This window comes from Condylostylus longicornis, unplaced genomic scaffold (genome assembly GCF_029603195.1).
Source record: "Condylostylus longicornis isolate FDR11 unplaced genomic scaffold, ASM2960319v2 ptg000004l, whole genome shotgun sequence".
NCBI classification, from domain to species: Eukaryota; Metazoa; Arthropoda; class Insecta; order Diptera; family Dolichopodidae; genus Condylostylus; species Condylostylus longicornis.
The window spans coordinates 14,038,415-14,062,846 of NW_026577973.1; positions in this window are offsets into that span (position 1 = coordinate 14,038,415).

A 24,432-nucleotide genomic window follows, 5' to 3' on the forward strand; every position below is an offset into this window, starting at 1 on the left:
TTTTTTAATTTTTAATGGCAATCCATTTAATAATTATGTATTTTATGGAGGATAAAAATTTTGAGACATGAAGATGATTGGAAAGAAGATATAGAATCCAAAAAAAAAAAAGAAAAAACAAGAAAACTAAAAAAATTTTAATAATAATAAAAAATCAATTCGAATCGATTTGTATCTAATATAAAGGAAGAGAAAAAAAAAAACAGATTATCATAACCATTTAAGAAGACCACCCATTATGATTGCAATCTTTTCGATACTCTAAAATATTAGACACCATACAATATACTACATTCTTACATACATTGTTGAGGATCAACAAAGAAGAGGATTAAAAGATCTTCTTAAATTGAAATTGAAAATATCAAAACGTATAAGAATGTATTGATGAAGGCTAGCTAGACAGGAGACTACAAAGAAAATACAGGGAAACGGGGGAGACTTTTCAAACATTCTCATTTGAAACAATAAAAATAATAACAGAAGCCTTAACAGCAGCAGCAACAACATATTATAACAATAATAATAACAATAAAAGAAAGAAATAAAAAAAATAATAATAAGAAAAAGAAAAAGCTTAGAGCAAATAATAAATTTCATCTTTATCTTATAACGCACAAGTATTAGATGAACGTATAGGATGGCACCACATTTTACCTTAAAATAGTGCAAGTCTTAAACTTATATAAAACCATAGCATATTCGAAAAATTTTTAATAGTGAATTCAAAATTAATGATAGATCAATTCTATGTAACACGTTGATCTTATAATACCTACATACATAAATCCATTGTCTGCGTATTAGGAAAATAGACATGTTCAAATTTCAATAATGAATTTTCTCTTTCTTTTTTCTCTTCCTTATGAAACCTTTAATTAATGGTGTATGGTTTAGAATTTTTCTGATTCTCATTTCTTATCACTTTTTTAGTTTATTTTTCTTTGTGATTTATAAGAATTTCATTTATAAATGTGGAACCAATTTAATATTCAATCCGTTTAATGAGTCAAATTTGACGGATTTAAATTCATTTTCTTCTATTTTATTTTTTTTTTCTTTTCTTAATTGTGGGTAAATTGTTACTATTTTGATTAATTATCTTTTTGATTATTTTTAATTTTCAATGCACACATATATATATATATATGTATAAATAATGGTACCAAATATTTTACCTGAATTGTTAATTATAAAATTTCTGGAATAGTCGTTTGTAATTTTTTTTTGGGAAAACTACCGTGAAAACTATCTCAAATAACTTAAAATAACCAATAAATTTTATTGAAATTTCTTATGAACTGTGTAAATTACAGGAATTTTTTATAGATCCTTTATCCTGATATTATTTTTTCATATATGCCAGGAATTGAAATTTATACGCTATAATAAAACTTCTGGGTAATTTTTTTTTAATTTTGTTAACAAAATTTGACGCAAGTACTTTAAAATTTGAAAAATATGACTAGTCACGGTATAAGAACTTTCACTTAACGATAAAGAAATAACTTCTTGGCATATGTTAATTCTGCGCTAAATTTTTAGTTTTTGTGTATTTATGTTACTATATTATATCAACTGAGACAATGTAAAAATTTCAGAAACTGTTTGTTCGAAGCCACTACCTTTTCCGGAACGGAAGTTACAAGCAAAAAAAAACTTTTACAAGTAAAAATTTAGCGAAATTTCATTAAAATATTTGCAAACCCCTGATATTTGGTTCCCAGTCTAAAACAAAAGTTTTACCCATTTTCGATAATCTAATCAATGGTATCGATACATTATTGCATACCTTTCTCAATTACCCTATATACAACATTTTTTTAGTACCACTTGGTTTTATTAAATCTATACAATACCGTATAACAGGAATTCTTAAATAAGAATATTATTGCACCACACGTATATTATAGCCTATTCTAATATTGATTTTCTTCTTCTTCTTCTTTGCTAGGCCCTACAGACCATGAAGGTCCTGCGCCTGACTCAGCATTTTCTTCCACTCGCCTCGGTCCTGGGCGACTCTCCTCCAGTTGGAGACACGAAGCCTTTTTAAATCCGCCGATGTTTCGTCTCCCCAGCGAAGATGCGGTCTACCTCGACGTCTTGTTCCCTCGGGTCTAGAGTCGAATACTCTCCTTACTGGTGCGCTTTCAGACATTCGCGCCACATGACCTAGCCAGTGTAGCCTTTTGATTTTAATTTTGCTAACCACGTCTATGTCGCTGTACAGCTCGTAGAGTTCGGCGTTATATCTTCTCCTCCAGACCCCCCCCTCATTCACAGGACCAAGAATGCGACGAAGAATCTTTCGCTCAAAAACACTAAGGCATTGCTCACTTGTCCCAGACAATGTCCAAGCTTCCGAGCCATAGAGCAGAACCGGAAGAATAAGCGTTTTGTACTGCTGCAACTTAGTGTTTCTGGACAGGAGTTTTGAACCCAGCTGTTTTTGCAAACCGAAGTAGCAGCGGTTTGCCAGGGTAATCCTGCGTCTCACTTCCACACTGATGTCGTTCGTGGAATTTACGTTTGTGCCCAGGTAGATGAACTCCTTAACTACCTCAAAGTTATATGAGCCAATGGTGATGTTTTGGCCAATATGATGGGCCGCCGCCGGCCTGTTTGTCGACAGCATATATTTTGTTTTGTCCTCGTTCACATTTAGACCCACCTTTTTTGCTTCTTGATCAATCTGTGTAAAGGCTTCGATGACCGCTCGCCGCGAACGAGCGATAATGTCGATGTCGTCAGCGAAACCCAACAGCTGAACGGATTTAAAGAAGATAGTGCCTTCTGTGTTAACACCCGCGCGGCGCACTACTTGCTCCAGAACAAGATTGAAAAAGTCGCATGACAGCGCGTCCCCCTGCCGAAACCCGGTACGCGTTCGAAAAACCTCAGACGTATTTTTTCCAACTACCACCGCACATCTGGTGTTTTCTAGCGTCATCCGTGATAATCGAATAAGTTTGCTCGGGAACCCATAATCTATCATCGCCTCATATAATGCGGTGCGATGTATGCTGTCATAGGCAGATTTAAAATCGATGAATAAATGGTGTGTGTCGATTTGAAATTCGTGGGTCTTCTCCAGGATCTGGCGGAGTGCGAAAATCTGGTCCGTGGTAGATTTCCCTGGTCTAAAACCACACTGGTAGTTTCCTATGATGTTATTGCAGAGTGGTTTCAGCCGTTCGCACAATATGCTGGATAGGATCTTATAAGCAACATTTATTAAGGATATTCCACGATAATTGTTGCAGGACGTGGTATCACCTTTCTTATGGATGGGCTGTATGATGCTAACACTCCATTCATCGGGCATACATTCCTCCATCCAAATGCGGCCGATGATCTGGTGCATGCTCCCTACCAATATCTCACCTCCAGCCTTGAACAACTCCGCTGGCAGACCATCAGAGCCAGCCGCCTTGTTGTTCTTCAGCTTTTGAATGGCGTTGTTAACTTCTTCGAGGCTAGGTGGTAATACCTCTTCGTTGTTAACCGGAGTGTTCGATGTTGTTGCATCGTCTTCGGTGATATCCCTATTTAACAGCTGTTCGAAGTGCTGTTTCCACGTCTGTAATATCCCTTCTGCATCGGTCACCATATTTCCGTCACCATCGTTCAGCGCATATGTGTAAGGCTTAAATCCAGCCGAAAGCTGCTTAACTTTTCTGTAAAAGCTTCTTACTTCGCCTCTGTCTCGATGTTTCTCGATATCCAAGAGCTGGGATTTAGCATGGTCACGTTTTTTCCTCCTCAGGACCTTTTTCTCTTCCCTCCTCTTTGCCTTGTACTCCTCTTGCGCTGCCCTAGTTTTCCGTTGCAGCGCTTTCCTGTATGCCTCATTTTTTTCATCCGTCCTCCTCGAACATTCAGCATCATACCAAGGGTTCCTTAGAGGCGGCGGTTTATAACCCAAGATGGTCTCTGCCACATCTCTAATGATGCTTGCGCAATGTTTCCATTGTTCGTCCACGGACATAAAAGCAGGAGGTGCGGAAAGAAGTTTCTGGCAAAGTTGCTCTTTGAAGGCGTCGGCTAGCTCGCTGGATTGCAAATTTCCAATGTTGACTTTCCTTTTTGAATTGCCGCGCAGCTTTCTAACATTGGATATTCGTGCTCTGAATCTTGCCGCAACTAAAAAGTGGTCAGAGTCGATATTTGCTCCCCTATACGTACGCACATCCAAAACGCTTGAACAATGTCGAGCGTCCGTCAAAAAATGGTCTATTTGGTTGGTAGTGCGACCATCCGGGGCTAGCCAAGTTGCCTTGTGGATATCTCGATGCGGGAAATATGTGCTACTTATAACCATATTGCACGACGCTGCCAAATCGATCAAACGGAACCCATTGTCGTTGGTCGTGTGGTGAAGACTATGGGCGCCAATAGTTTTTCCAAAAATTTCTTCCTGACCGATCTTCGCGTTAAAGTCTCCTAACAAAATTTTAGCATCATATCGTGGGCAGTCTCCATATGTTTTGTAAAGAAGGTCGTGGAAATCCTCCTTGACGGAGTCGTCTGCCTCATTGGTAGGAGAATGAGCGCATATTAGGCTAATGTTGTAAAATTTAGCTCTAATGCGGATAACGGCCAGACGCTCATTAATTGGGCTAAATCCAATCACGTTCCGTCTAAGCCCGTCACCAACCACGAATCCGCATCCCAATATGTGATGCTTTTTATGGCAGCTATAGTAAATGTCGCATTTCTTTTTCCTTACAACTCCAGATCCTATCCAACGTATTTCCTGAATTGCAGTAATGTCTGCCTTATACTGCACGAGAACATTTTCCAATTTGTTAGATGCACCTGGGCTGTAGAGTGTTCTTACATTCCAGGTACAAATCCGTAAATCATAGTCCTTAAAACATTTCTTACGTCTGTTACCAATAGATCCAACCAGTTTATCCGAGGCTACATTTGAGTCTCCCATAACTTCTGCTTTTTACGGGTAAGGCAGTTAACCTTACGCCAACCCCAAGCCGGGGACGAGTTCGCACTTACAGTTTCGGCCTATTCTGCCAGCGGGTGCTAGTAGAACAGTTACCAGGGGCCACCACGCGGAGGTAGAGTAAGCACTTGCCCAGGAACTCAACAGTTGCGCAACTGGGTCAGCGACCAATCAATTGTTTCCCTGTTGCTCCCAGACCAGACCCCCTTCTAATATTGATTGCATTATCATAATTAAGTGAGTTTGTATTATGCAATTGACCGTGAACTCTCATAAGTATGAGAGAGTTATGCAGTTTATTCTACATTAACCTCCACTAGTCTGATCATTATCGATAGATTTGAATAATTTGTAATTATAAAATTTCAGTAATTTGAAGAGACGCACTTTTTATAAATTTACAGTTATAAGTTTACTGAAATCTGTTATGATCCTGTTAACAATTTTGCATAGTCATTACAATTTGCAATTACAATAATTATTTTTAGTCAAATTTAAACAGAAACTTTAAAATTAATAAATTTCAATTAATTAAATATTTTTTTTAATTTCTTATAATTTCAGGTGAGTTCAATAGTTTGTAATCAAAATAAATTTCTTTGGTAATTCAGAACAAATTTTAATTGTTGAATAAAAAACAGAATAATAAATCGGTTTTCGCCTTCTCATCATAATAAGCATGTAAGTAACAACAAGTAAATCAACTTAAAAAATAATAAGTTCACTAATCTAGATTTCAAATACTTTAACTTTGATTAAATTTCAGAAGAACTACATACTTGCTTATCTTCCTTAAATAAATAATTACAATTTTTAAATGCAAATATAAGAAAATGTAATTGAATAGTTTCTATTTATTAATATTTTTTTATTTATTTATTTAAAAATAAAAAGTTCAACATTCAAGTTTATTAATCCTGTTAATTTTTATTGTTTTTCCCGTTTCTACTGTTGACTTCTCACTAAATTGAAACGCCAGCCATTTCGCTTATCAATAACATTTCTAACCTTGAAAACTTGGAATTTTTTTCTTTTTTTTTAATATTTGTTTATTTTTTTTTTATTTTTAATTGCCTGTTATAGTTTAAAACAAAAAGTACTTTACCCCCACAATATACGTATGTGTGTGTTTACATGAATTTGAAAAGTTCAAAACTATAGCAAAAATAAATAAGAATTCAAAGAAAAATAAAAAACAAATAAAATCAAAAACTAATATTAGTATTAAAAAATAATAAAGAAAAGCAAATAAATAAATTATTGTAGAAAAATTAATATTTCGCTGATAAATTTGTACTAAAATTAAAAAAAAATTCTGATGTGACAGCACATAACCGACCACAAATTTGTTGATTCATCGGACTTGAACCCTTCTGTGGAATCGAACAGTATACTGTTCAGTATACTGTTAGTATACTGATTGGAACTAAGAAAGTAATCAAAAAGTTGGCGGTCGGAGCGCTGAAAGAGTCTTCCAGGGCTGCGACCGGCCATGAATCTTCTGGGAGATTATCACCTAGAAGCGATTTAAGAAGATTATAGGGTTGAGGAAGAATCAGGTCACAATCTTCAGATACTGCAGACTTAAGGGGCACCTTAGTAGACTAGACCTAGAAAGTTGAAATACTTGCAGACTCTATGGGCAGGATGAGGAGGCGGTAGTACACCTTCTGGGAGAGTGTGATGCTCTTGCTTTTGGCAGGAGTAAAATACTGAGAGGTTTTGCTCTCACGGCAGCGGAGTTACGATCTTCTGGGCCTCACTAGGTGTTCGTGTTCATCAGGAGGGTGGGTTTCGAGCGGGTGCTGTAGAGTATGGCCCCACACTGAGAGGGGGCACACTAGATCCTTTTACGGGGTCGCGTGGCACTGCTACCCCGGTTGTACAAATCTACAAAGCTTTTCATTAATATTCCCAGAAAAATGGAAATTTGGTTTTTAGCAGGGGTTTACCTTATGCAATCCGATTTCCCTGGAAACTTCTTTAGTTAGTTCCTTTGATGAACAGAACGCAAATATTAAATTTTCAAGAAATTCTGTCTTTTAGTTCTTATGATGTGATAAAAATTGCAAAATTACGCATTGCAGAAAGGTCAGTTTGCGATCCCTGTTTTTTTTCCAGAAAAATTTACTAAATCTTTATATTAACAGTCGTATTTGAAATATTAAATTTCAAGGAAATCGGCTCATTGGTTGTAAATTAACACAAATATAAATTCGAGCCGAAGTAAAAACCTAGTTGTCGAAATGTGATTTCATTCAAAACTTATGTACGAACTCTGAGATATTACGTATCCCAAAAGCTAATCAATGGGTTTAGCAGGAATGAAGATACTCGAGTGCATACACAAACTTAATAATTAATTTGCATTTCTCTAACATGGGGAAACGCATTAATTGAAAACTCGACATGTGAATTTTGGTGCTATCACACAACCTCTCTTATTGTATATAATATGGTTGGTAATAAAAAAAAAATAAAAAAAAAATAATAACTTTCTTATTCCCCTATTCAAATTTATATTGACAAACTAATAAACTCTTAGAATTAATGAACTTTTTCAAGGTTCTTACGGTTCTTACTTTAAAAATTACAAAATTAAAAGAAAAAACAAAAAAATCTCTTATCTTAGAATGATTACAAAGCATAAACTGTTTTTTTTATTACTTTTGTAAAATATGAACAGGGTAATTCGCTCGAAAATTACAAAGCACATACGTATTTTTTTACTTATTTGCTATTGCAGGGAAAGTAAAACCATGCAACCGTTTTACGAGTAGTGATGGTTGTTGTCATAAAGTTTGAGTATTTTCGTTTGGGTAATAAGCTAGTACTGCCATTTGAATACTGTCATGAAGAATAGATGTGTAAGAATATCGTAAATGCTACGACCATTAATATCGTAAAGATTAAAATACGGTTGTTTGGATAAGAAACAACTACTATAGCATTTAGATATTGTAACAAAGCATAAATACTGTCACCTAATTGTTAAACTCTTACTACTGTATAAATGATCTCGCGGAAGGTAAAAGTTTTGCATGAGATCCAAATCATTAATTCGACAAGTTTATTGGATGTCAATTTCATAAAAAGTAATTTAATCTCGATTTCAAATCACAACATTAAAACAACTAACTATAATAAGTATCTTTCAGTTTGCTCCGCAATCAAATATATCCAATAAAACTAGTTTCCAAGCCTAATGGCAAGTAAATCAATAAAAAGGTTTAAACTACATATACGATACATCTAACAACGATATAAAGTTAAAAAGGCAAAAAATTTTGAATTTACAAATCTTGTTAAGTAAAGTTATTTAGAAACACTATTTCAATAATGAGTTTCTAGATATGAATTAAAAACAAATTTTATTTCTAAACATCCTGTATTTATATACACTTACATACAGAGTGAAAATATTGAAAAACATAGACCTGATATCGAAAAGACGAGCTAGAATAAAATATAAACAATTCAAATTGATATAAAAAAAAAACACTAAAAGTGGCTTGTTTTTACGATAAGAAGACATTGTAAAAAGTAATAGCAATAATAAATTAGGGGCGAGTATAATAAGAAAAATTGTAACCTTGTAATAGTTGTTTGTTCAGTAGCAAAGCACTTTAATCTTATTGAATTTATTAATATAAATAAGATGAGTTCGTTTACGTAAGGTGTATTATAAATTCATTATGAAAGAATACGTAAAAAAATGAAGAACTTTCGAAAAAAATATAAATTCAAACTCTAAGGAACTCACAACTTGTTCACAATGCTAAGAAATCAATGCATATCGCGATAGAAATTAATGCTGTTCTCAAATTTCAAACTTTGAAAACCATTCTGCTGCGGTTCATATTATTTCAAAAAGTTCGTATCAAAAAATAAATTTCCGTAATTAGCAAACTCTGATAATACTTAATTGCATTAATAGCAAATCAGCTTAAAAGTTTCGGTTTGTCGCAAGAAAAACAGATAATTTAAATTTGCGCCAATAAACGGTCAATAAAAATATTTATTGATTCGACTTCTGTATTTATTTAAATTAATACGAAAGTTGAATCAAATGCAAGTAACGTAAGTTGTTCTTGAACATCATAAGGTATTATAATACTAGTGTGAATAATTTAAATGCTAGAATGGTTTTTATTGAAGTAAAAAGCGAATTTCGATATTACACTGGCTAAGTGTAAGAATCGGAAGAATTCGATTTCTAGGCTTTTTTGCCTTTGCCCAAATGTAAAATGTTACATAACATTTTTAACATAATATACTTTAGTACACCCTGTTTATTACCGTATACTTATTGAACACTGTAAGTGCATTGATTTACGTATATGCGATAATCAAGAATATTTTTTTTAAAATATTATTGTTTAAAAGGCTATTAAATTAATATTGTAATGAGTTTTAGTACTCGTAAATTATTACACGTTTTTCTAATACAAATAAAATAAAATTAATATTTAAAATTACCTTTTGAAATTTAAAATTGGCAATTGAAATTTTATTGCAATTTTATGTGCACATGCTTGTAAATTTACGCTTATTTATTGTAAGTCATTAATATTTTCAATATTTTTTCCAAATAATTATGGAAAAAATTTGGAAAAAAATTTAATTTTTACGTGATTTTCATAAAATCAGAATTTATTTCGTTTCTTAAGTTTTTAATTTTATAAATAAAATGCAGACCAGTTGTTCCCTGGTTTTAAGTCCATATAGCAAATATGGAAATTGTGTTGTCATTTCTATGGCGATTAGTGTATTTTGTTTTATTACATTTCATACAGGCGAACACCCATATAAGCAACACACTGTTTACAAATTTATAAATGCAAAATTTTTCCGAAAAATCAATCTGCATATATCCGTGTTCGCCTGTACAAGGTTCGTGAATAAAAAACTTTAAAAAAATTAGTTAAAAAGGTAAGAAGGAAATTTTTAGAAGAATTTTTTTTAGTGTAGTTAATTTTTTTACATGTTTGTATGTATAAAGGCTTTGATTTTTGGTTCATTCGATTTTTTGTAATGCCATAATTCGTCGGCTTCCATTGCGTTTCCTGCCCTCATTTAATTCTAATTAAATTGACTTTTAATTTCTAAAGTATTGTAACAAGTTTTCATCAAATTCGTACATGTTGGAGCACACTTACACTGACTCCAAATAAATTTTATAAATTTCACACATTTATAAACTAAAAAATAAAATCAGAAAAATTTTTAAATTCCGTGATATTTAAAACAAATTATTTATTTTCGGTTCGGAAATTTTTGTTACAATTTTTTTATTCTAGCTATTGCTTCCTAAATCGAATATTCACAATTTCGTAGAACACCATTTTTCCAAGAATTTTTCTTTATAAAATTTCAAAATAATTTCAAATTTTCAATGTCAAAAAGAATTTTTTATTTATTAATAAATAATATCAAAAATAATTTTTATTATTAATTTCAAAATTTCACGATTATTTTCAAAAAATGTAAATATGTAATTACAACGCAAATACATACGTACATAGTAAATTTGCCAATTCAAAATAAAAATTTAAAATTCATTTGAATTGTAAAAATTTACATATTTTCATAAATATATGAGGATGTATGAATGCATATGTATGCTATTCCATAATAATATTAGATTTGCACATGCGATAATAATCCTAGAAATTTCTTTAAAATTTTCAAACACTGAATGTGAGAAATTGTGTATACATACTTATAAATATACCACGTAAGTATTCGAACATGCCATTCACTCATGTATATTTGTACCGTATGTTCCGGTTTTCTAATTTTACTTCAACAATATTATTTTAAAATTTTAAAGCTTACACAAAAATTCAATCGTGTTATAATAGGAATAATGCAGAATATTGTGAATAAGAGAGAGAAAATTGTCAATATGAGAGAGAAAATGTTCATATATTTTTTAAATAAGCTGTAACCTCGGATCTTGATACGAATGAAATCAAATCTTGTCCATTATCTAGTAAAAGATTTTTGACAAGTGAAAGTGATTTTAAACATATATTTTGCCTAAGTCAAAAGTTAACTCAGTTATTACCGGCCGCATTGTTTATACAATGTTGAATGTTGAGTTCTCGGTGGGAAAGTACTTTTCTATAGTAGGGAAGCGTAAATAAATTTTTAGCAACCTGTCGGTCAGTGTGTGTCTCAAATTCGGTTTAACTGAATTTGATGAAATTTTAAAGTTTATTTCGCCTGATTTATCAACTTCTTCACAGATTGATCAACTTTTGGGATATATCAGACCTCCGGAACTGGACCTTTTAATGGTCCTATTTTACATTTTTGATCATTTTGAAGAAAATATTTAACAGATTTACTTGAAATTTTATATATAAGCTTGATTTGAACGTCCACCAAATCTTAACTTTTGGAAGAAATCAGGCGTCAGCAGCTGGACGTTTACTATGTGCCAAACATACATTTTTGTGTATATAAAGAGAAATAATCAACCGATTTCATTGAAATTTAATATTTAAATTTTTCGTAATAAAATAAGGAACATGTAAATTTTTTGTAAAGATCAGGGCTCGAAAATATCTACGGAACGAATCGATGAAATTTCTTGAAATTTAATATTTTAGTTCTGGCTGTTACTAGAAATTACTGAAGAATTTTTCGTTTAATTCGGACAGCACTCGAATTCGTATTCGAATAAAACCGAATTAAACGTTTAATTCGTATGTTAGCTAAAACCTTTTTAGTGTCCATAAAATTGTAAGAAAGTGTTTAAAACGCATTTTCATAATCTTCTGGAATACTTTTACTAATCTAGATAACATACATTGCGATCTGTTATGTGCTGACCACATAAAATTTTTTTTCAATTAATTTATTTTTAAACTACCTTATCATAATCATATCTTATCATATACTAAATTTAATGGAGTTACTCGTAAACCAATTCTAAAATTAATTTTTCTCGTATTTTGTGAATGAAACACCCTGTTTATTCTATAGTATCTTATATTATTAAGTTACATTGAAATAATAATATTCATTTAATTATATAGGAAAAGAAAATAAAAATTATTTAATTTATTAAGCATTTGAACACACATTCTACATCAATTTCGCCAAGGTTACAAAATTTTATGACAGAACTTTCTAAATTAAAATATTTTTTTTTTCTTTTGCATTTATGAGCACGTCGATACTTACGATTTCATATTTTTTCCCGACAATTCTAATATTATTTAAGAATTTTTTATTGTGATTTATAATCGCATTTCTATGTTCGTTTAATATTTTAATTTTTTTTTTTGTTGCCATGTTATTAATTTCTTTTTACTTAATGTCCTTGTAATCTGAAGGTTATTTAGAATTTTAATATTTATGAATTAGATTTTAAATATTTCTTATTGAATTTCATATTAAATAATTTATAAGGAATTTTTAAAATGTATAAAAGTTTTTAAAAATTAATCAAACTAACTGAAAATTTGAGGGTCTCGTATAAATTAAATATTGTCAAATTTAGTATTAAAAGTACGGTAACAATATACGTTCGTGATTAAATGTCGTTTGTACAAATTAAAATCGATACAATTGATTTACTAAGTAATTTCAAATTTTTAGAGTGTTGTTCTTGAAATTTTAAAACTACTTTATTTTGACTAAAAAATTATATGTCCAAATACATGTATACGTCGTGTCAGACACACTTACAAATATTAAGTCACTTAAAAAAAATCACTAATTCATAAAATATTCGTCTGTTGACTTCAAAATCTGAAATATTTCCGTAAATGTACATAATATTTAGAGATTTTCTAATTTATTATGGAATACATACATTATTGATAAAATAAATGGTTTTGTGGTATAAGTCAACATTACAAGTGTGTTTAAATTATTGATCTCTTATTGATAATTTTTGTTGTAATAAAAGAGGATCTTATATTAGTTCCCTTAGTTTATTCTCGCGAAGGTATAATTATAGGCATAAGGATCATATCAGGAAATTCCTATTTCAAATTTGTAGATTCTTAATTTTGCTATTCATTTTTTTCTCGAAAATAATTCAGCGACTTCGTTAATCAATAAGGCTAAATTAATTCTTCGATACACGAAATAATGGCTGTTTCTGTTTAAAAATTCATATACAAATAAAATGTAGAGCTTTTAAAGCTACATTCTATCCTTAAGAACAGCATTTTAGAAAAAACACCCAATCCTTAATTCGGTTCTTCAAAATTATCTCAAGCAAATTATATCTTAAAACCTTTAATTTCACATAGATAAACAAATGAAATATGTCATTTGGATAGTTATATAATGGTTTATTTCCTTCTTGAAATTAGAAGCGAACTGAATGTGTTAGTGGCTGTTATCTTAAATGTCAAATACATTACAAAATTTAACAAGTGTCATACTGCATTTTGAAAGTTTTATTAAAAATATTTTGATTTTTATCGAAGCGCTTTTTGCTATTTCTTGAGCATTCAAAACGGTTTTTAAACAATATGGAAATCACTACTTCGCTCGAATTTCCGCATTAGGAATATGGAAGGGAGTACTTCGCAGAAGTTACAACAGTTTTAGCAATATGCGAGACACCATGCAAAACTCACATTTATTGAGTGAAATTTTATTTAAAAAAAAAACATTTTACTTATTCGTGGCGGCAAGACAATCAAATGTAAATTAAAATTACTTTTATAAAGTGTTAAAGAACTTATTAAATTAAGGATATCAAAAATTCATCCACCGTCATCTATACATTTAAAAAAAAATGTGTAATAAATGAATAAATAATTTTAATGCTTTATCTTTGACAATAAATCACTTACTTTTATTGTAATAAATACAGATTTTATACTAGTTCTCTTAGTTTATAGTCGCGAAGGTATAATTATAGGCATAAGGATCATATCTGGAAATTTCTGATTCAAATTTGTACAGGTATTATTTCGCAGATCTACATATTATTTATACACCTGCCTTCAGGCGATTTATTCTCAAACATTTTTTTTGTCTAAATAAAATAATAATAAAAAAATTTTAAGTACAAGTCGAAGATTTAAGGCAAATTAAAAAATTCCATAAGGATTTTCTTAATTCACCTATAATTTTTAGATCTTGTAGATTTTTTTTTTTTTGATATTTAGTTTGTGTTTCTGCTTTGATTCTCCTGTTGGTTGCTGGAAATTCAATTAAAATAAAAATTAAAAATTAAAAAGTAAAAACAAAATGCTTAAAATTTTTTAAACGCTTTTAAATATTTTCATAATTTTTTCTCCTTTTATTTTGTTGTTCTTACTATTTTGTTTTTTTTTTTTTTTTTGGTTCTTAATATACAAATTTACCTGTATTAATGTACCTATCCCGCTGTTATGCTACCTTTTTATGACATGATTACCCATTAGAGATGAGACCACCTATAAAAATATTTAGCAAACAAAAATAAAAGAATTTTTTGTTATTTTTTTTTATATTTTATTTTAGAAATCATAAAACAATGTAAATCAAGAGGAAAGGAACAAAAACAAAAAATAATAATTTCCAAAAATGTTTTCTGTATTTGTTCCTTTTTTTCCCTTTATGCATCACCTTGCATCTTCCTCCTAAACAAATTTTTGATTCTGAAAAGCAAAACAGAAATCAAATAAAAAATTTTTAAATAATTTTTTATTTTATTTGTTCTTAAGAATATTTTGACTTTGGGATTTGTAAAATGAGCATTGAATAAGTTGATGCACCACCAACAACTTATATGGATAAGAAATACTCGAAAAAAAGAAGAAAAAGAATGAAGCACAAACAATGCGTATCAAAAAAGAAATAATCATCATAAAGAGATTTTGTATATTGCAATGGTCTAAATCAGACTTTACCGTTTCGCTTTTGTAATTTTGACAATAATTCACCTTAACGCACTATAACGCTCCGCTACAAAAAAATATTTAGTAAATCTTAACATTTTTTAACGTGGTTTTAGTGTTGCCGCATTAAAGAAAAATAAGTGTTTTATTTTTAAGCAAAACCTTTAAAGAGTGAATTTTATTTTTCTAAAGAATTGTTCTTGCTTTTTATATTTTACTTTGAAGCTTTCGGACTATATGGGGTACATGCTTCAAATTTTCACTTAATATAGACTAAAATCTATAAAGAATTCAAATTGAGGTGCATTTTAAATAAAATTGTAAACCAAATAAATTTGATATGTGTAATTTTTGAAAAAAGTTTAAATTTTAAGGCATAGTATAAGTTATTAGAGGAATAGAATTGTTTTTGTTCCATTTCAATATAAAAAATGTCAAAACTTTCTTAAGAAATAAATTACTAAAGTAATTTGACATATTACTTTTGTATTTCTTTACAGTTGAATAATAGGCTCAGCACTGGAACTAATAGTTGTGTATTGAATAACTTTTAACAAAAAATAAAAAAAATTTAATTTTTATGTGCTCATATTTTGTACTCCCCGCGACAGAGTTACGCATATTATTAACAATATTGTGATTTGAGTATATAACCTCAAATTTTAAAATTGATTTTAGTCTTAAAACTGTCACTTATATGACTTATATGACAATTTTGTCACTTATATGACAAAATATGGAATTTGAATTTGTAATAAAATTAAGGGAGAATTGATAATATTTAATAATAGACCATTATATTATAATTCATCCTTAATACATACTGAAAAGATTGTTTTCTCAATTAATTAATATACTTTTACTTTTTGTAAAAGTGTATTACTTATTTTACTTTCCAGAATCAAGAGAAGAAACCCAAAAGTTTCAACATTGTAATTAACAACTGACAAGTGAATTTGCTAAACAAACTTTTGCACTGGTCATTTATATATATTTAGACCAAAGTTATATATATTTCTAAAAAAATTGATCTCGAAATTAAAAATATTTAGGTACCAACATATGGCAACACTTTAAGTCTTCGAATATAATGTCTTTTATGTTAATAGGTGGCGTTGTGCGATGATGTCAAAAATGCATTTATAAGAGAACAAATTTCATTGAATAGAGCTACCACACAAAATATTTTTCGATATTTTTGTATTTTATTGTTTCTCCCAATTTTGTTTTATTATTTAAGAAAAAAAAAGACAAAGAAAAAAAAAACCACCCTCGATGATTTCTCTTTTTATTATTGTTTAATTTGACTTTATTTTCTTTTTATATTTTTGCTTTTATTTAATAGATGTGAGTTCTGCGCTCTTAACTCTTAAAAATGGCATTTGAATTTCATATTGTTTTATAGCTATTTTAATGTTTTTATTTTCCTGAATTTTTAAATATTTCAAAATTGATATTGAATTTGATTTTCATATTCGAATATTTATAAAATACATAGCTCATGTTTATATGCACACACTTTAGGACTAGCTAAAAAAAAATCAATTTTATATTTGCAGAGGGCAAATAAAATATTCTTTTCTTAAAAAAAAAAGGATAAAAAAACAAAAAAAGCAAGAAAAAATAGAACGGGAGAAGAAATTAAGATCCGCACAGATATGAAATGAATATGAAGTACAAACATTTAAACTACAAATAAAAAAAAAACAACACAACAAATAAAAGAGCTAATCAAAATGAAATGATGACAACAACCAACGAAGTCGTTGTCGTCACCGGGACTATGAATTTCATACATACATGCCATATAATATTCGTATAAGAAATCTTCTGTTCTATATTCTTTTTTATATTTTGTATTTTAATTTCTGAAGCAACAAGACGCTCTCTCTTTCTTAGATTAAATATTATTAATAATAATAATGAGAAAAAGGCAAAAATCAACTTTGGCGATCACTAGCAATCACAAGATGACCACACAAGTAGAATGTTTTTTTTTCCTGTTTTAAATTTAGTTTTCAACATAAAAGTTGAAAAGAAAAATTTACAACTGCACTTCAATCTACTCATAAGATATGTATATGAAACTCATATTACATACATTAAAAAAATGAAAACAAAAAAAAGTAGAAAAGCAAAACGCATTATCAATGAAATGAATTAAAAATGACGTTGACAACTATAAGAGCTGCTTACGGAATGACACGAGAATGCCATGATTGTAACAATCACAAACGTTGCTTTACATTCAAAGAGATATTTTCGCATTATTACTCATGTTGCCTATATTGCCAATATTCCTTGGTGCCCGACGAAATTTCCAATTTGCATTGTCATCTAAAATGAAATAACACCTATTGTCATAACCGCGTCTTGTAGATTAAGCCTTCACCCTCTTTCAGAAGTTTAATTCATTCCAGGAAGAATCGGTGGTGTATTAACTTGCCGGAATCGTATTCCTCAAATAAGTCAACAATAATTGAGTCAAAGTGTAATTGTAGCAATTTCGAAATCAATTTGAAAATTATGTTTAAAGATTTTCAAAACTGATTTTCTTATCGAAACCTTATACTGGGAAATTCACAAAAAATTTTTTTTTTTAGTAGAAAGCCTCTTTTCTCTTCTCTAATAAGTTTATTTTTTTAAACTATAAAGGTATATAAGCCAGTCCTGGCTGAGCAAAATTTAATAATGAGGCAAAAATGAAAGAGTTACAAAATTTCAAATCCGCAGAGTTTCGGAAACTCATGACATTTGTCTTGTTCGTCTTACGACCGCTATTAAGTTGGGCTTTAAGGTAAACCACAATAATGACATTTATTTTCAATAAACGTACATTTTGAAATAAAAAATTTCATTTACTACCAAAAGCACTTGTAATTTTTGTAGCGATTCTTCTTGAATTTGGATATTTGTCATTTTAAATAAACATTGCATTTAAGTCTATTGAAGAAAGAAAGTTTTCGATCTGGGATTGCATATGAGATTAATTCATTTCATATGGGAAGTAAGTGGTAAAATAAAATCTGATATTGTATTTTACAAATTTACAAAGTAAAAATTAATTTTGAACCGTAAATTATTTTTCGCCCATATTCTGTTCATCAGCCGCAGGTTGGCCAGTACTGATCAAAAGGAATATATATTTTCGTATCTTTAGGACATTATATATTTTCAGCGATATTATAAATCGATTATTACATTTATAATACCTAATTTTGACGCAAAAATCATTTAAAATCGTCATTATAATGATTCAAGCAAACAATTAAATGATTCAAGAAATAAATATTAATAAAAGTAAAGAAAGGAAAAAGAATAAATAAAACAAAATTTATATCTATAGATTTATCATCACCACCCTGATAGTTTTAAAGCGCAAAATTCTAATAAAAGTCAACATTATAACAATTCGAAAAGGTAAGAACAAAAATAAAGAGAAAAATTTCACTATAGGAAGGAAAGCAAAAAGTGAAAAATTCATTCAATATCCAAATGTATAGTGTAAAAATGTAGACGCATAAATAGTGTGCGCACACACACTGACATATTATGTATGCGTATTTCTGCATTATATCACAGACATCTTTATATATACATTATGGGAGTCTATGATTATATACAAACATATTGTGCTCTATACATACATACATATGTAATTAAGAATACATACAAAAACATTTACTGTGAGAGGATCTCAGTTTTATTAATAAATCATGAATTAATAGTTTAAGACTTTGTTACGATTTTAATCATTGTTTTATTATTGCGTCTTCCTGTGATTTAGAGACAAACGATTTGTAATGATGGGGTCTTACAATAAAAAAATTCTAAATATTTGACAGATTTCTGATCAGATTAAAAAGAATATCAATCAAAATTTTAGAAAAAAATAAAATGGAAAAGAAAAATAATAAATAAATCGAGAAATGAGAGAGAATATTAGTAGAGTAAAGAAAATAGAAGATCAATTTCATTTTTCTTTATGATTATTTTTAAAAGATGGTTATATTTTTCTTATGAAGGTGTCATGAACAGTTAAAACTTTTAATGATAATATGGGATAACTACCAACCAACCGCATACAATATTCAATTTTTTTTTTAATAGGTGGCCTTCTATAATAGCAGACCTAAATGTGAATATAAATAATTATTCTAATATGTAGCCTAGCTATGTGCGTTGATGTCTGTGTTCCTGTACAAATAAAATTTATATAATTATACCACAAATTGAATATTATGTGGATATAGTGAAATAGGGGAAAAAAGAAGAAAATGAAGGAAACAAAGAGAAAAATGTAGGTTAAAATATTTATGAAGAAGAAAAAAAAAAATTGGTTTTATTAATTCGAGGTGGTATTTTTTTCGGTTCGTAGACTCTGTAATTTTTAGCCTTTAATTTTAATTTGAGTACGCAGAGTGCATAATATTATTATGAATGTGTTTATTGCAAATTATTGTAAGTAGAATACGTTCTATACGTTTTGTTAAAATATTGAAATTAAATTCTACATTGCAAAATTTAAATTTGAATCCAAATTCAGGAAATGAAAGGTAGGTTTAACTTCTCTGTATCTCTATTAGTAGACTAAATTTCAAAATCATAAAAAATAATGCAAATTTTATTCACTTTAAATAGAATAATGATTTAAAAAATTAAATTTTATTAAATATTTAAATTAATATTTAAATTTAAATTTAGTAATTTTTAAAATTTAAATTAATATTTTATTGTAGCTTGAATAATGTAATCTACAAAAAAATATATCTAGTATTAGAACATACGGTTGAGAGAAGTTCGGCTGTGAGTTAATAACTTTAAATACAGTGGAGTTAGCGCACAACATTACGCTTTGGAGTCACAACCCCGTTATTATACCCGTACGAACGTATGAACGACAGGTATACCAAATTTTCCTCACCGTTTGTAATGCTAAGAAATAAAGGTTTCAGATGTAGGCTCAAGTATATGTTTTCGATCATCATCGAATTCTCAGTCAATTTAGCTTTGTTTGTCGGCGTCCGTCCGTGCGTCACAATGATAACTCAAAACACTAAATGCTAGAACCGTATTTAAATTGGTTATGAGCGTGGCACAGATTCAGGTACCTGTCATACAACTTCGACATTTCTTTGGGTATATCTCAGAAACTAAAAAAGCTGTGGCATTGAAATTCAACACAAACGAATATATTAGTAGAAAATACGAGATATGGAAACATTGCTCTCACTCAAAAATTATATTATACAAATACATACATATGTAAGGTAGTCATTCTCCTTCTTCTCGCATGGCGAATAATATATCGATATACACAATCCTGCCCTTAGGGTTTAAAATTTCAGAATTTAAACTTTTCTGATTAATTGTTTAAACTGAAATAGTTTAGCATTTTTTTACAGTGTAATTACTTGCAAATTCCGCCATTTCTATATTTGTTCTTCTTAGAACTATTTATAAAACTTTAATTAAATTTCCTTATATGGGGTTGTAAATAGAATATTTGTATTTTAAAAATTCTCACACACTTAAATTCTCACATAACTTTATTATACGTTGAGTTAGTAAGTATTGAATTTTAACATTAGGTCTGGTCTCATTTATAAAAAATAGCAAAGTAATTCAGAAAAATTTTCAACATTTTATACATAAATAAATATTTAAATTTCCGATTTAATATAGATTTTCATTTTTCTTTTATTATTATTTTTTTTTGAATAAGAATGCCGCCACCCAGGTGTATTTATTTTATCTTGAATTCTCTTTTTGTCGGAATTTTCGCATAATATTTTCAATTTGAATTAAAATAAAAAAATATTATTTTTCATACAAATGAATTTAATTTGAAAAATCATCAGGTAATTTAATATGCACATTTTTTAAGGTGTGCCCTAACTACATACATACACACACATTTACATTCATATGTGGTTTATATTGACAGTATTGTTCTGAATTTAGTGACCATAAACAGTTAAAATGTAGAATATTATTGTCTATTCATTTTTGTGTTTGTTTTTTTTCTGTATGTAGACATTTTTTGTTATTACTTGCCAAATTGACACTAACGATTTTGTTCTTTTGTTGATATTCGGTTGTATTACAAAAATTTAACTAAATTAAAAAAAAAATTAATTTGTCAATTATGTAATTTCTTTTAGAGAAAAATTTCTAAATACAATAAAAATTAAAAAAAAAATCATTCAAAAATAGCGCTTTATTATTTTTCGGAGTGTTTGAATGAGCAATCGTTCTATATACTCAAAGGCTAAATTACTATTTTGTCAACTTTTGTAGGATTATCTACAAAAACCGTTATACAATATACGAGTATTCTTTGACTTAAATTAATGTTTTTGGATTACTCTAATGTCAGGCATCAGAATGATTTTACGAAAAAAAAAAATCAATTTTGAGTGACATTTTATAATACTTTTAGAATGACTTTTTTGCATGACTGTTTAATGGTGACACTTTGGAGATGTTCAAATTTGGAAACTTCTAAATAATTTTGCTTTTAGTTTTTGATTAGCGAAAATTTTGATTAATGTTCTTAAGCGATTTTTGAGCGAAAATTTTTGAGTGATTTTCTATTGGGTAGAATTTTTTACATGATTTCTAAAATAACACTTTTTGTTTTTTTAAGTGTGTACATAAGTTTTTGATAATCCAACTTCCAATTTTTTGCATTTTATTTACAATAAACTTTTATTTTGGTGACGTAGGAGAGGTCGCAACACCGTTGAAACAGAGCCATTATATGAATAACCACTTTAATATGAATAACATATCCTTGCAATATTAAATGAAAAATAATTAAACTTGTTTATATTTTTTATCTATTACGAGTATAGTAACATTCATCCTTCCAAAATAAAAATGCACTTTGACATCATCTATTTGTTAAAGATATAGAATAAATCTCTTCTTGACAACAAACTATTTGAGTCCATCACTGATTAAACAGCAATTCTAAATTAAAATCTTTTTTCATTCTGTTGCAGAACTTTAGTTCAAATATGGAAAGAATCTATTTCTTAAGCATATTATAGCGCCATCTTTATCAACAGTGGTATTTTTTTTATTTTTTTAAGACAATACAGTTGTCTTCTTCATATCGTGAACAGCAATATGAATAAAACATACAAGACCTACTATAGCGTTAAAGTTTTGGCTTTTATACTGGTATTTTTGTTTCTTTTTTTAAATATTTCATTTTTTATCTCAAATACAGTGTTTCGCTCTGACCATTTTCATCTTCCCTGAACACCTTCACAATATTTTAAAACAAAATTTATTTATTTTAAGTGCAGAATTTTTTCAAACTTCAAAAAAACAAAAAATTCCCAACTTACAGCTTGAAAAATTATTGAAATCGTAGTTATACTTTTGCATATAGTCTTATGTAAATATTAATTCTCAATATAATAAGCTGTTTATAGACCAATGCTTTTCTAATCAAAAAGAAAAATTCCAAGTGTAAAAATAGGGTGTTTTATTTAACTGATCACTAACGTACATATTGTACTCATTTATTAAAATAATCTTTTTGAAAAATCAAATTTAAATAATTAAGTAAATTACTTATTAACTTTTCATTAATTACACAAATTTCATACATATATATTACGTATACATATAGATTGTACATAATATTATATAATTTAGGTCAAGTTAATTTCAAAATGAAAACTTTGAATATTCATTATTTAATTTTGCTTTTTCTTTCATATAACGTACATTAAATATTTACTGAGCCATACACTTATGTACATATGTACATATATAAAATGTATATAAATGTATATATAAAAGTATTAATTTATTATTCTACTATCCTAATTTTCATATTAAATAATTCGATCGTTATAATATGATATGAAAAATAAATAATTACATAATATAAATTTTATAAATATGTATATACATATGCATAATTGCGTAAACATACACAAATACATTCATATTGCATATATGTATAGACACACGTTCATTAGGACATGACAACAAGTTGAAAAGTACAAAAAAAACTTGAAGAGAAAGAAAAAACATTAATGCTTCTTTTATTAGAATAAAATAAGGATTTTCCTTTTTTTTTACTTAAAAGAATGTCCTATAAACAATAATATCCTTTTAGCATAAATACGAAAAAAAAAACTAAATTTCTTCAGGTTTTTTTTACTTTTAGTTCTTGTTTTTGTTTTTGTTTTAGTTTTTCATTCATATTTTTACATGCTTTATTTGTTAAAATGTCAAACACTTCTACATATTTAAATAGGTTTTCATAATATGTATATGTAGATATATTTTCTTATTAATACAAAAGCATGTGTATTTAGTAATAAAATTTTGTCCTCAATCCTCATAACATACATTAAGTTTATGTCGCCAAAAAGTAAATATAAAATTTTTATTCTCAAAGTTTTTTTTTTCCCCGTAACTTATTATATAAAGTGCTTTTTAATTAGTATGACCGTTTATAAGGTATTATGATAAAAAAAATTATTGCTTTATATTGAAAGATTTAAAAGAACCAAGCCCTATCATGTATGTACATATCATATAAAAGTTTAGATTATAATCGAGCGTTCCCATTCAATTTTAAGAAGATTAACGGCAATTACTCAGTATTTTTTCAAACTTTGGCACCTTAATACAGTGTTATTATATGTATAACATACAATTGTGAATGTTTTTTAAAAATTTATTTTTTAAAAACCGAAGATTAAAATTAATTTGGTCCGAATTTGGAATAAAATAATCCGAAATTCGGAATTAAATTTATTAATTTCCGAATCGTAAAAACTTAATTTCAATATTTAAAAATTTAACTCTCCAAACCAAAGTAATATGGATGTATATGTTCGAAATATTATATGTTTATAAATTCGAAAAATTTCTTAAATTCGAAATTCAAAAAATCGAATGTTGAATAAATTCATTTTTGAAAAACTTGTACAACTTCAATTTCAAGAAAAATTTGAATTTAGAACGATATGATTTTTGAAGTACAAAATTAATTTTCAATGGAAGCAATAAAAGAGTATTTTAGGTACTAACAAAACCAAAATTGAATTGACAAATTAAAATTATAGTTATGTACACTCGAACTGTAAATAAGTCGGTCTATTTTTAATTTATCTTGTAAATATAAAAAAATATTTTTAATTCAACATTAATTTTTAATATTCGTAATATTCCCCAATTGAATTAAAATACTTGTTTAATAATTTCCCAAACTAGAGACAAATGTCGAATAAATCTTCTACATAAATTACAAATACAGTAAAATCGTACTTTGTTAGGGGCAAAAACTTAACATTACCCTAAAAAAAAAATCCCAAATTAAAATTCATACCAAAAGCATTGAGCATAAAAAAAAATCGAACGAAAAAACTGTCAAGCGAAGAAGCCGGAAAAATTTTGTAAAAAAATTTAGAACAACTTAGACGTTTCTAAATCGAAAAATTGTGATGTCGAAATCGATTTTTGCTTTTTTTTTGTTTGAATTGCTAATAGTTTAGTTTGAGAACAATAAACAGAAATGTATTTTGGTTTAACACAACTTTTCTATTCCATAAAACCAGTTTTCCCGTAAAAAAACTTCCG